At 40.3% G+C, this 12,966-nt stretch overlaps 1 long non-coding RNA gene across 1 annotated transcript in view; it reads left to right on the top strand.

The window, feature by feature from the left end:
- Nucleotides 1–687: 687 nt before the first annotated feature.
- LOC101852568 overlaps nucleotides 688–12,966 on the top strand; it is a 24,755-nt gene continuing 12,476 nt past the window's right edge. The window contains exon 1 of the long non-coding RNA XR_220884.1: nucleotides 688–2,468. This is a non-coding gene — a long non-coding RNA (uncharacterized LOC101852568). The remainder of the gene's footprint in view (nucleotides 2,469–12,966) is intronic.

Genomic DNA, 12,966 nt, shown 5'->3' with positions numbered 1-12,966 from the left:
CACACACAGATATCCAAAAAAAGAGAAAGAAAAAGGGTCACAGAAGGCTTTTCTGCGTGGGTCAACTAAGCCTACTTCTCACCATACAACACAAGAACCTGAACCCTGGACGTCACCTTGTTTCGATCTCGTCCTATGTGCTCAAACAACACCAGTCGTATCGACCAATGAGATAGGACGTGGAATCCCCATCTGCTAGCTTCGCGCTCTGATTGGCTGACAGCCCGTGTTTCGGAGCGCCAAGTGTTGACACTATAATCCGGCACGACCACTTGTTTTTTTTCAGGTACAGTTGCGTTGTGCTTTCGTGCGTTCGATAAGAGGCCTTGTCCTTGTAGGCGCAGACGGTACATCACACACACACACGAACACACACACACACACACACACACACACACACACACATACACACACACACACACACAAGACACAAGTGGTTCTGTCGTGTGTATTTTTACATTTGTGCTCTCGATCCTACGTACCTTTTTTCTGGAACGAACGCAACTCAGGTAGGCAAAAGGTCTGCCGAGAATGTTTTATTTATAATACAGAAAGGTCCGGCAAGCTACGTCCAACTTCTGGAAAAGAGAAGAAGAAGAAGAAGAAGAAGAAGAAGAAGAAGAAGAAGAAGAAGAAGAAGAAAAAGAAGAAGAAGAAGAAGAAGAACAAGAACAAGAACAAGAACAAGAAGAAGAAGAACAAGAAGACGTACCTCTGTTCATTTTCAGGACATGGATGGAATAAATGTTTCAGAGTTTAAGCCATTCCTGATACGACTTTCGCCATCTCGCCCATTTTCAAGGGTGAGGTGTTATTTCTGTCTTCAATATGAAACCTTGCTCAGAGAAGATTACCCAGTTTACCTTTTTAAAAACAAAAAGACGACAAAAATTCGGACCTGTCTCAAATTTTAATCCGTTTATATTTGGGCAAGTGGATAACCAGGTGTCCAAGAGCACTCCCTTTCTCGCGCTGGATGTTCTCCAAACTTGAACCTTAGGGTCAGGTGCCAATTTATCAATCCTATAAAGCACAATTGTTGTCGTCTATTATCATCATCAGAATGAAAACACGAAGGATGAGGACAAAGTCGACGAAACCAACACACACGACAATCTCACCAACACCAGCAGCGCTCACGACTCGGAAAAGGGTGACATTGTATGGCTCTTTTCATCTATGCAGACGGTCCGTTTGTTAAGAAGGTCTCAAGGTTGTCTTCATGCAGCTTCTTTCGTGGCTAATTCTTCCTGTGCTTGAAGCGCAGATTAGAGGGTGACAACAAGTACAATAAATCATTTTGTTAGTCCGCCCCCCGTACGCCTGTCTGTCAACGCTCTCTGGCCCCGCCTCCTGACGTCCCCAAGTGTGGGAGGAAAGAGAGAGTCGGCTGGCAGTGGCGGTCCAGGGGGGCCTGAGGGGGTGCTGTATGAATCGTCTGATAAGCCCCTGGCTCTCAAGCGTCAAGCAACACCCCGCTCCATGGCCCCCGTTTCTCTCGCCTCTTGGGCTGGGCAATGAGTCGCTCAAACAAAATCCAGATAAAATGTTAGTGCACCTCTTTTGCAGTTCAATGTGTTGTGAACGGCCTCGGAAAATGGGTTAGAACCACTTCGAGAAACGGGTTAGAACCACGTCAACAAATGGGTGCACTCACTTCGGCAAAAAGGTCCAGAAAGAGAGTTTAAGAGTCTGAATTCGGATAATGTTTCATTGAGAATTATCCGGTTATTCGGATAGGTTAACCGGATTTTGCCCACCACTACTCGCCTCACGCCGGCCAAGTTGTTAACTCCTTGAAAGCCGCGCGGTTCTGGTCATCAAGTCGCCGACTCTGGCCTTATATATGACGTAATGTTTTGGGACGGCATTTCAACAACAGAAGCGTAACTTCGTTATTCACAAAGATCTTTCACTTCTGATTTCTTGAACTTAATCTTTAAAAAGGCACACAACAACAACGTGCGTAATGTGAACTACGTAAATTCGTGTTTGTGATTTCTGTATGATGGTGTTGTTAAAAGTGTCCCCAACGTTACCTTCGATCTGTGGCTGCTACTGATCAAACGATAAAAGTCTCCACGACGTCAGTAAAGAGTTAACACTCCAACAGAAAGGAACTGATAATAAAATCGTCAACAGTCGATCACAGCTGATTGCCAATCACTCGGCGTGCGTCCTGGCATGGTTTATGCGCGACTTCCTTCCCGTCCCTCTCCCTCTGTGTCGGCCGTGGGTGGTACAGGCTACTACACAGACGTAGTATAATACTGGTGTGTATGTGTGTGTGCATAGATATAGCATATTATCTGTGTGTGCGAGGAGTGACGCGACGCGCTGTTGTTTTGATTACCAGTTATTGCGGTGTTCGTGTGATATAACAGGTGTATGGACTATACGTCTGACCTAAAGAATTCATCACTTTTTCAAACGAAGGAAAGGATATCAAGGGAGACACAACTTTTGAGGTAAGAAACTGTGTACATAAATCCATTAGAACATTTCTTTATGTAGTTCTATAACCAGGTCCCACTTTTGCCATCTTTATTATGATGTTCAAATTTGTGTACTGCCAATTTACATAAAGGAATTTCCGATCGGAGTCTTAAATAATACATAATATACCTACCCAGGTGTTCCCCACCTCCCACCAACAGCACCAAAAAGCGCCCACACGTGGGAAATATCGCACAGGTTGACTAGCACTGAAAAAGAACTAGATATATTACTCTACGCACAGTGTACATTGTCTACTTTTGAGACGATCCTTGACTTCAGTCAACTTACAGGCATAGATCTAGCGACACTGTCAGGTTTCGCAACATCTTCTGGAGCTAAGTCAGAACTTCCTGGCTATTCCGCTTCCCCTGCCGCATAGTATTGTCTGTATTGGCGTCCGTAGTCATTGTCATACTGTCCCCGGGGTTTTATGCACCCCACATAATTGAGCAAAATTTGATCATTTTTTTGTGAGCATAATTTCTGATTATTTTACGTTATCATTCTTTGTTAAAATTAACAGAATCACATAATTTCACATTTTTGGGCTCAGTTTGCATAATTTCAGAATTTTTGTGTGCATAAAACCACGGGGACAGGCATTGGCGTCAGTAGTCAGCGTCATAGTCAAGATCTTCACCACTGCGTGCAAATGACTTTGATTCACTAGTGAGGAAGTACATAGTTAAGTACAGGTACAGAGTATCTCCGTCTGACATCTACGTACTACGTGATACCACATTCCACCCAGCCCGGGTTGTCCCTGGATCGGCAAAGTCGAAGAACCCTGCTTCCTAAAAGTTCTAAGTTGGGCTTATGTTTGTTTGTTTCTTTGTTTGTTTGCAAGTGTGTGTGTATGTCTGTGTCTGCCTGTTCTTTTGTTGTTTTTTTCGGCGGGGGGGGGGGGGGGGGGGTCAGTTTTTTAATTTAGTATTTATCTATTTAATTTATTTTGTTATTCTACATCTTATCAATCTCGTAGGAATAGGAAAAAGACAAATAAAATTTTTTCGAGAATGAAACATGATACCTGCAATACATAACACAGCAAGTGAACAGAGCAAAGAGCCTACAAAAATTCATTTCTTATAGAATTTATACGTACTAAAACCCCGAGATCCCCCGAAGTGATTTCAATAAACTGATGAACACAAGTAATTCTAGTCTAGGCTTCTTCCCTTGCAGATTTATTACGCCCGAAAGTTACTACATAATTAATTTACTTTGTAGTGTGAAGTCTGTCTAGAACCTGAATGTAAGAGAGCAACACGATTTCAGAAGACCTATTAACTTTGTTTACTGTTTTCAACGGTTTTAAACGGTAGGTGGGAAAACTGTAGTCAAAGAGACTGACAAGCGTCAAATTAATTTAATACTTTTGATTTTTTGTCAGTTAAGTTGAGTGATAGCCTAAGTCTATAATATTGTACACCGCTTAGAGCCTTCTATAGCGGTTAGGCGCTGTACAAATTATTATTGTTATTGTTATTATTATTATTATTATTATTATTATTATTATTATTATTATTATTATTATTATTATTATTATTATTATTATTATTATTATTATTATTGTTATTGTTGTTGTTATTATTATTATTCAGATAGCTTCAACAAACGTTTGTTTGAGATGATAGACGAATAATTATAATTAGATCTAAGTTCAAAAAAGTTTTGACCGCCAATTAGAGAGTATGTAATTTTTAAAAAATTGTGTCCTTCGTTAATTTTGTCTTCATTTTGTGGGACTTTGATGTGGCTAATTGCATTATCGTAAAACGTCATTTTAACTTATTATTTAGTGTACTTATGTTTGTAGCTGTCATTTAAAACTTAAACTTATAAATATTAATCTCTTAATTTCAGACTGGAAACAAATTCTTAGAATTTTTAGTTTTATAAAAAAAATAAACCTGGTCACCTTCTATGATACTAGATAAGGACTGTAGTAGTAGTATAGGGTTTTACGGCGCTCGCAACTGCATAAGGTCATATGAGCGCGCGTTATAAGGACTCTAGTAAATTTGGGAGAGGAAAAAAATAATTAAAACTAACACGAAAGAAAACAAATGTGAAACAGTAAGAAATACAAAAGAGAAAGGGTGGACTGAAACTGAAATCACAGAGATAGAAAATAGATATAATGAACCTAAATACGTGAATGACTGGAAAAAATAAATAATCACGCGAATGTAATAAAAATATAATAAAATATATTATTATATATATTACATGAATGAAAAAAAAAACGAACTAGAGGAATGAATGATTGAAAAAATGAATGAATGAATGAATGAATGAATGAATGAATGAATGAATGAATGAATGAATGAAATAGGTATACAGGACTAAGTTCAAAGGAAAGGAAAATAACACAAAAACACACACAAACACAGTCAGATGTGGTTTTAAGTAAATGTTGAACAAGCAAATAAGAGAAAATTGGACCAGTTGAAGTAGATCTAGAAATCCCTGAGAGGTCAACAAAGTGAACAAAGTGAACAAAGTGAACAACCACAACACAATTTTCAGAAAGAAAAAAAAAAAATTTTTAAAAGAGAGAGAAAAAAAGAAAAGAATGAAAAATGGATAAAAGAGGGCAGCAATTCAGAGAATGAAAGAAAGTGAGGGTTGTGGATAAAAATATTATTGTTAGATCTATTGAGGTAAGGCAAGAAAGCTCTAGACCTGAAGCGGATATCGAGATTCATGTACTGGAATTGAAATACAAGCTCGGTGTACTTGTCCAGTTTCTGATCAGTTGTGATACAGGGGAAAATAGGCCTAGGCTCCCAGGCAATCTTCCTGACCACAATAATATATCTAAGATATTTCTTCCTTTTTTTTTGACGCGAAATATTAACAAGATTTCTATGAATAGCCTTCGTTAATAAATTCTGGACACTTTTCTACTCACTGGTGAAGCAGTACTAGCGCTGTGTACTTTAAATAAACAATCAGTCAAACAAACACACCAACATAAATACAAACAAGCAAACAAACAAACAAACAACGAAAAAAGGCGAACCCAAAAAACACAAAAACAGACAAAACAAACAAACAAACAGACAAAACAAACAGATGCAACACTCCGTACAACTGTATAAAATATCATTTAAAATAACAACAAACGAACAAAAAAACAAAACAAAACAAAAAGAAAAGAAAAGAAAAAAAGAAAAGGAGAACTATCAAGTAAATTAATAATAATTTAGAAACGGTTCAAAATTGAGGCAAAACATTTTTTGTTGATTTCATTGACGAAATGCGGCGTCAACAGGTATAAAACTGAAAAGAATATCCCTATAAGAAAATAGGTTTTATGAAAATCATATTATGTCTATGTTAGAATTACTTTTCTGACACCAAGCTTATCCATTCCTACAAACGAGTTGTGAGACGTTGATATATCCTTCCAAAAAACTAAACACAACAAAAGGTGCTATTAAAAACTGAAAAATTAACTTGCGAACTACAGATGCCTAACAAGAAATTTAAGAAGATAAAAAAAACAACCCAACAATAAAAACAAACACATAATTGACTTTCTAAACAATAATTATGGTCAAATAAATATGTGAAACAATAGTGAAAAAATTAGAGAACAAAATATAATCAGAAATTACCGAAGGAAAGATACAGCAATTACTACTTGACTCGCCAGCTAACTAACTTACTAGGTCACTCACTCACTCACTCACACACTCACTCACTCACTCACTCACTCACTCACTCACTCACTCACTCACTCACTCACTCTCTCACTAAATCACCCACTCACTCACTCACTAATCAAGTTTTAGCTAACTAATTTTTTATCCATCTAACTAACGAACTAACGAACAACGAACTAACGAACTAACGAACAACGAACTAACGAACAACTAACTAACTAACTAACTAACTAACTAACTAACTAACTAACTAACTAACTAACTAACTAACTAACTAACTAACTAACTAACTAACTAACCAACTAGCTAGCTAACTAACTAACTAACTAACTAACTAACTAACTAACTAACTAACTAACTAACTAACTAACTAACTAACTAACTAAGACAATGTTTTATACACAGTTGAAAAAGGATAGCATTTGGCTCATACGTTGAGTTTAGTTTACGAGACACGCCCATCAAAATTTTGGACCTAAATTGGTCGCTTTTGAGGACAAGCGGGCTAACCCAGATTTCGGGAGTTTCCAGAAATCTTGACCTACATCAAAAGTGGGCATTGGCCCATCTATAGGAGAAGTTTGGTTTCATTGGTGTGTATATTTGTTTGGTTATAGAGAAAACTTCCCTTGACCTTTAAAGAAACTGAACATGGTGCAAAAACTTTTACCTTCAATTTTCTCAAAACAGCATTTTTCGGGATAGCCCCCTTGTGCTTAAAAGCGACCAATTAACGCCTCGAACTCGAAAACCATTGGTATCCACCCAGTACATACAGCGCTTAGAGCCTTCTATAGCGGTTAGGCGGTATACAAATTATTATTATTATTATTATAAGTACATACTAAATACTTATATACTTTCCTATAGAAAAAAGGCCAAACATTTTCCTCATAGATAAGCCTACGTCCACTTTTCCGAAAAAAGATATTAGTGAATAGATCTACTCGTTCTCATTAGCGCTTGAAGATAATTATTATTACACAGAGAATTTTGATTCAGGTATTGAAAGACTCTCTCAGAAAATGTCTTGCCATCTAATTTAGGTTGGTAACCGACTCTTTTTAGCTTCTGATTAACATTGGCCACGCTCTTTCGAGAATCTCTTTTACACTTTAAATATTTACGTCGTTAACCTTATAGCCATGGACCGAGGTTCCCATCCATTCCTTGGTGCGTGACATTCTGGAAAATGCCCCCACCCCCCCTTTTTTCTCCTATTCTCTGTTTCAAAACACACACACGTATGCGCACACACACATAAACACATCACACACACACACACACACACACTCACACACACGCACACATACACACGCAGAAACACATGCACACACACACACACACACCCACACACCCACACACACGCACACACGTACACCCACACACCCACACACCCACCCACACACACACACCCACACAAACACCCACCCACACACACACACACACACACACACACACACACACACACACACACACACACACATCCACCCACACACATGCACACACGTACACATACACACGCAGAAACACATGCACACACACACACCTGTCACACAGGGAACTTTCACAGGGAAAGACAAAAAGATGAACTCTTTTCCCTACACGAAAGATCCAGAAAAGAGAAGAGTAGAATATTATTTCTCATACCCGAGGAGCGAATCACATTGACTTGTCTAAGAAATATCAAAACGATTGTTTCTAGTACTTTTTAAAAACTAAGGTGCTGTCTCTGAAATTGTTTGAACTGGGTTTTAAAATTGTGCTCAATCAGTCACATAAGAAGAGACAAAGAGAATCCTACTAAAAAAAATCTGGGTACGAGAGCCATAGGGGAGGGAGACGAGCGGAGGGAAGACAATGAAAGGACAATAACTTGACAGCTGACACAAAACACAACACAGACCCACAATCGGGTTAAGAAATTCAGTTTTCTAGTCCCCCGATTTATTATCTCACCTCCCCCCCCCCACATCCCATGGGGGGGGGGGGGGGAGCGTTTTCTCCCTTAACCCTTCCCCACCGTCTCCCCACACTCCCCACCCTCTCCCCATATCACCCTCTCCCCATATCACCCTCTCCCCCTCCCCTCCCCCCCCCCCATATCACCCAAATTTTCAGTTTTGGCACACACCGACGCACACTCCCGAGCGCGGGTCGTTTTTAAACCCGCAACAACAAGATATGACTGATTGATGACTTGTGAGAAAAAAGAGAGTGTTTAGATTTTAGCTTAGCAAAAGGGCCATTGACCGATTGGGGTATTTTAAACGTCGGTCTATTGAAAACGCATTTCTTTCCTTGAAAACCAGCACTGCATACATTCTTGATAACGTTTGGAAAACGGCTTGTTCCCATTTGAACAAAAGTCTCAAATGTGACTGTTTGCTTTTTCGAGACCAGAAATTGTCACGATAACGAATTGATGCCAAAAATGGGTCGGCGTTGATTCAGTTTATTCTCTCATTCATCTCCCAGTTTGGACGGACTATTGGGATAGAATTGGAAAGGGCGCGTACAACCGTTCTTCAATCCTGAAGTTACTTTTCGTGTAATGCAGAAGGACAGTAAAAAGCAAGGAGGCTATATTAGTTGGTTCTAAGGTCTTTGGTCCAGCCTCTCTTCAATCCTGAAGTTTCTTTCTCGTGCTGTTCATTCTTAGTTGAAGCAATTTGCAGACCACGGCTTATGACGAAAACACGAAAGCGACAGGCCAAGTCCATTGGACACACAATGCGGAAAGAAGCATTGGAGAATAGTGATAGTGTAATAACAGGCAAGTTTGATGAAAGAGAGGCAGAGGCAGACAGAGGGAAAAATACTGGACCGGTTGACAACATGGCTGGGAACAGCAAAAACGACAGACACCATTGCAGCAACGCAAGACAGAGTGAAGTGGAGGTCCATGATCGGATCACCCATGCCAGTCGGCAAGGCACCGGATGATGATGATGATGATGATGATGATGCATGCGGAAGGACCGTAAGAACCAAGGAGGTTAATAATATATACTTTGTTCTAAGGTCTTTGGTAAGAGCGGGAACTTGCTCATCACCCTGTCATGAGTGAAATTATTTTTTTCTTCTTTTTAAATTGAACTATAATATTTCATTATATCAATATCACGAGTGTCCTTTGAACGTAGAGTTGGGCCGACATCAGTGAAGATGTAGCAGCTATGTGCCTCGCTGTCGCACGCAGGAGACCCGAATAGGAACTGAATCATTTTTTTCGGTCTCTTTAATTTTCTTAAAAATACCAAACTTCGCTGCGCTGACTATGTTGTGTAAGAATGCTTGATTGCAGAATCCCAAAGGCAGTATTCTGTTCTGATCTGTCCCCAGGGAAGCGTACGGTTGGTGCTCCCCCCTCAAAAAAAAAAAGAAAAGAAAAAAAGGCGCTACAAATACACCATGAAAATGTCTCTGAAGGACCAACATAAATATTATATTAATACTTCGACATGGGAGAGCCTAGCTCCTGGAAGACCCAGCTGGAGAGCAGCAGTCACATTTGGCAAAAGTCATATGAGGCTTCACGAATAAGAAATGCTAAAACCAAGAGAGAAGCCCGCAAGTTGCACACACCCATAGGTGGAAGTGGAGCTTTTACGCGTTCAAAAAGTGGCAAAACTTTTCTCTGCCAGAATTGGTCTCATCGGCCACAGCAGAAGCCACAAGTCATCTTAACCTTAATGCTTTTAACTCTTCTATTTCGCTGAAGAAATACATACTATATTATTCTCAGCTGTGGATGTATTGGTCGTTGTCAGACATTGAAGGACGACCTATTAGAGCTATTATTTTTTTTTCTGGCATTAGATCAAGGACTGGGATCTTCTTTGCTGATGGACTGAGCGCGAGCTGAATGGGATACAGTATCCCAACAGAAAGATTCTCTCTTCTCTCTTGCCCTTTTAAACTCCCACAGGAGCATAGGCTATCACAACATTTCTCCAGCGAAGCCTGTCCTGTGCACACTTCTCCAGCTGTTTCCATGATGTTCCGGCCTTTTTCACTTCCGCTTGTACCGCTCGGCCCCATGTCATCTTTGGTCTTCCTTTCTTACGTTTTCCTTGTGGATTCCACGTCAAAGCCTGTCTGATGATGCTTGTCGGGGATCTCCTCAGGGTGTGCCCAATCCATTTCCATTTCTTCACCTGTATGTCTTCCTTTACTGGCCTTTGGCTTGTTTTCTTTCCCACAGTTGAGCATTCGTGACTCTATCGTACCTCTTGATCCCCACTATCCTTCTTACACATCCATTTATGAAGCTCTGCAGTTTCCTTGCTGCTGGTGCTGTGAGCATCCATGTCTCTGAACCACACAGTAGAACAGTCTTCACAACAGAAAGACAGGGATGCTCAATAATGTAGACTTCCTCAGGAGAAAATCGACCCCCTCCCCATCATTTACGTCTATCGTCCTATTTGAGTTTGACCTCACTTGTAAAACCTATAATATCTTCGGTACTAACGACCTGTGATTCAAGTTCCCCCTAAACTCTTACTAAAACATAAAATTTCGTTTGCGTGCAAAGGCGAACATCCGAACCGCTCCCCGACAGTCGTAGGTCAGAACTTGTTGACCTCTGGGGACCGACATTATAATACGCTTTCAGAGGGACATAACTTAGCTTTTAATCCCCCACCCACTCTTTTACCTCACGATATTGAAGGGGAGAAGCAAACCATTTTTTGTCTCTTTTAATTTTTTAGGTAAGTGTTTTACGGCGCTCGCAGCTGCATAAGGTCATATGAGCGCTCGGGACGTTTAAAACGTATTCAGGTCGGAAGGAATTGATTTTGAATTTTCCCCCGAGAGGCGGCCGAAGCCTACCTTTATCGATTATGGAACATGAAGGGATCTTTAACGTGCGTAACGTGCACACGGGACTTTCGAGATTTCCCCCTCTTTTCCGAGAAGGCTAGGTGTTAGATCTTACCTACCCTAAGATCAGGGAAGTGACTGAAAGACAGCAGTAAGATGGAGTCAAGGAGTAGCAGTTGAGGGGCTGCGGAAAGAGTGAGGAGCCCAGAGGAGGGGGCAAATAGGGGAGGGGTGGGGGCAAAATTTGGAGACGAAAGCAGACAGCTGAACATGGTTAGAGAGCGGGAAAGGATGTGAAAGGAGACAATTTTAGAGACGAAAATTTTCCGTTGCTGTCATTTTTCGAATCAGGGACCACGAGAGCCCCCAATCTTTCTGCCCATTGTTGTATCGTCTGTTGCATGGTTCTACATCATGTATTGTCCTGACTAGTGTTCCTTGACCCCTCTCCATCCATCTTTTGTAGGTGATAGGTGAGTTGGTGGCGTGTGTTCTGGTGTGGATGGTTTGCTCCTTCGTTCCTATCAAACATCTATCGTCCTGATCTCCCTCCCTTCTCTTTTGTGTTTGTTACTCTCAAATCTTCGGCACTTTTATTATGACCTAATTGTGTTGAAAGTGTCGTAAAACTCTTACTTAAAAAACAAAAAATCCATCTCCCCACGAGCCGGCTCCTTCCCCAGCGCAAGATGATCCTCAGTTTAGCAGAATTAGACAAGATGACGGCATGTGAAGTGAAAAGTCTCAGAATGACGATAAACATAACAAAGAAACGACGCGCAAATAAAGTAAGACACTAGACAACAAGAGTATGGAATCAAGCATAATCATCATGATCCAGTGCCAGATCTGCGACAGACATCGGCGATCATGGTTTTCCATTCATTCCTTTGCTCGGATGCTCTAAAAAAAAACTACGTTTCCCTGATCTTTCCCTGTTACCCATTTGTTTAGGTTCCCTAAGTATGTTGTTCTGGGTCTACCCCTGCCTCGTTAGCCTTCAATTTTGCCAGTGAGAGCTAGAAGTTCAAGACCCTTATGTCTATTCAGGTGTCCCCAAAACAAGCATAATACCTCTAACAATAATTAGTTTTAGTTTAGTTTAAGTTTAGTCTTAGTAAGAGTTTTACGGTACTTTTAATAGAATTAGAAATGATATTACATGTAGTGCCGAAGATTAGAGATAAGAGGTGTTACTAGAGTGTAACATACAAAGAAAGGATAAAGGAGTGATACAGTCGACAAATTATGTTTGAAAGGAAAGAGGGAGCAAACCACACTAGAGCACCCGCCAACACCCACATTCATCAGGAATGTGACGATAGCGTCGATAAGAACGGGGAAAAAATAAATTGCATTTTTATTTGTCCCAGAAGGGCACTTTTGTTTACAATGGCAAACATACACATGTACATACATACATACATAATTATTATAAAGTAAATACATAAATACATGTATAAATACATACATAAATACACAATATCACACAAATACAGAACAGTTTACAACCATGCCATTGACACGAGTGGAAGGGAGAGGGAGGGGAGAGGGAGGGGGTGGTGGTGGTAAAAATAAAGGAATTAACAACAGAAAAACTCCATGATAATCTAGAATATATCTCTACCTGAGGCCACACAATTCTTATTCTAAAACATCTATCTACATGTACTTTTTTAAATAGTAGTTTTTAGTAGAGGGTTTTACGGCGATCGCAACTGCATAAGGTCATATGAGCGCCAAGGTGTGGGTGTCAACAGAGAAGTCTTTACAGGGAATAAGACTTACTCTGCTCACCTCTCTAGCTTCAACAGCACAAGGTCTGCTTCGACTATCAAGGCACCCCGGAAATAGCAGGTCACAAGAGAGTGACAAACGTACAAAAGAAGTAGAGGAAAATGACGGTAGTAAGGATCAGGAAAGAAAAAGCAGCAGTTCCCTGTTGTAGATCAGGCACAGTTAT

This window comes from Aplysia californica, unplaced genomic scaffold (genome assembly GCF_000002075.1).
Source record: "Aplysia californica isolate F4 #8 unplaced genomic scaffold, AplCal3.0 scaffold00557, whole genome shotgun sequence".
Classification (NCBI taxonomy): Eukaryota; Metazoa; Mollusca; class Gastropoda; order Aplysiida; family Aplysiidae; genus Aplysia; species Aplysia californica.
Note: the sequence above shows the minus strand (reverse complement) of the source record. Positions and strands in the feature narration are given on the sequence as shown.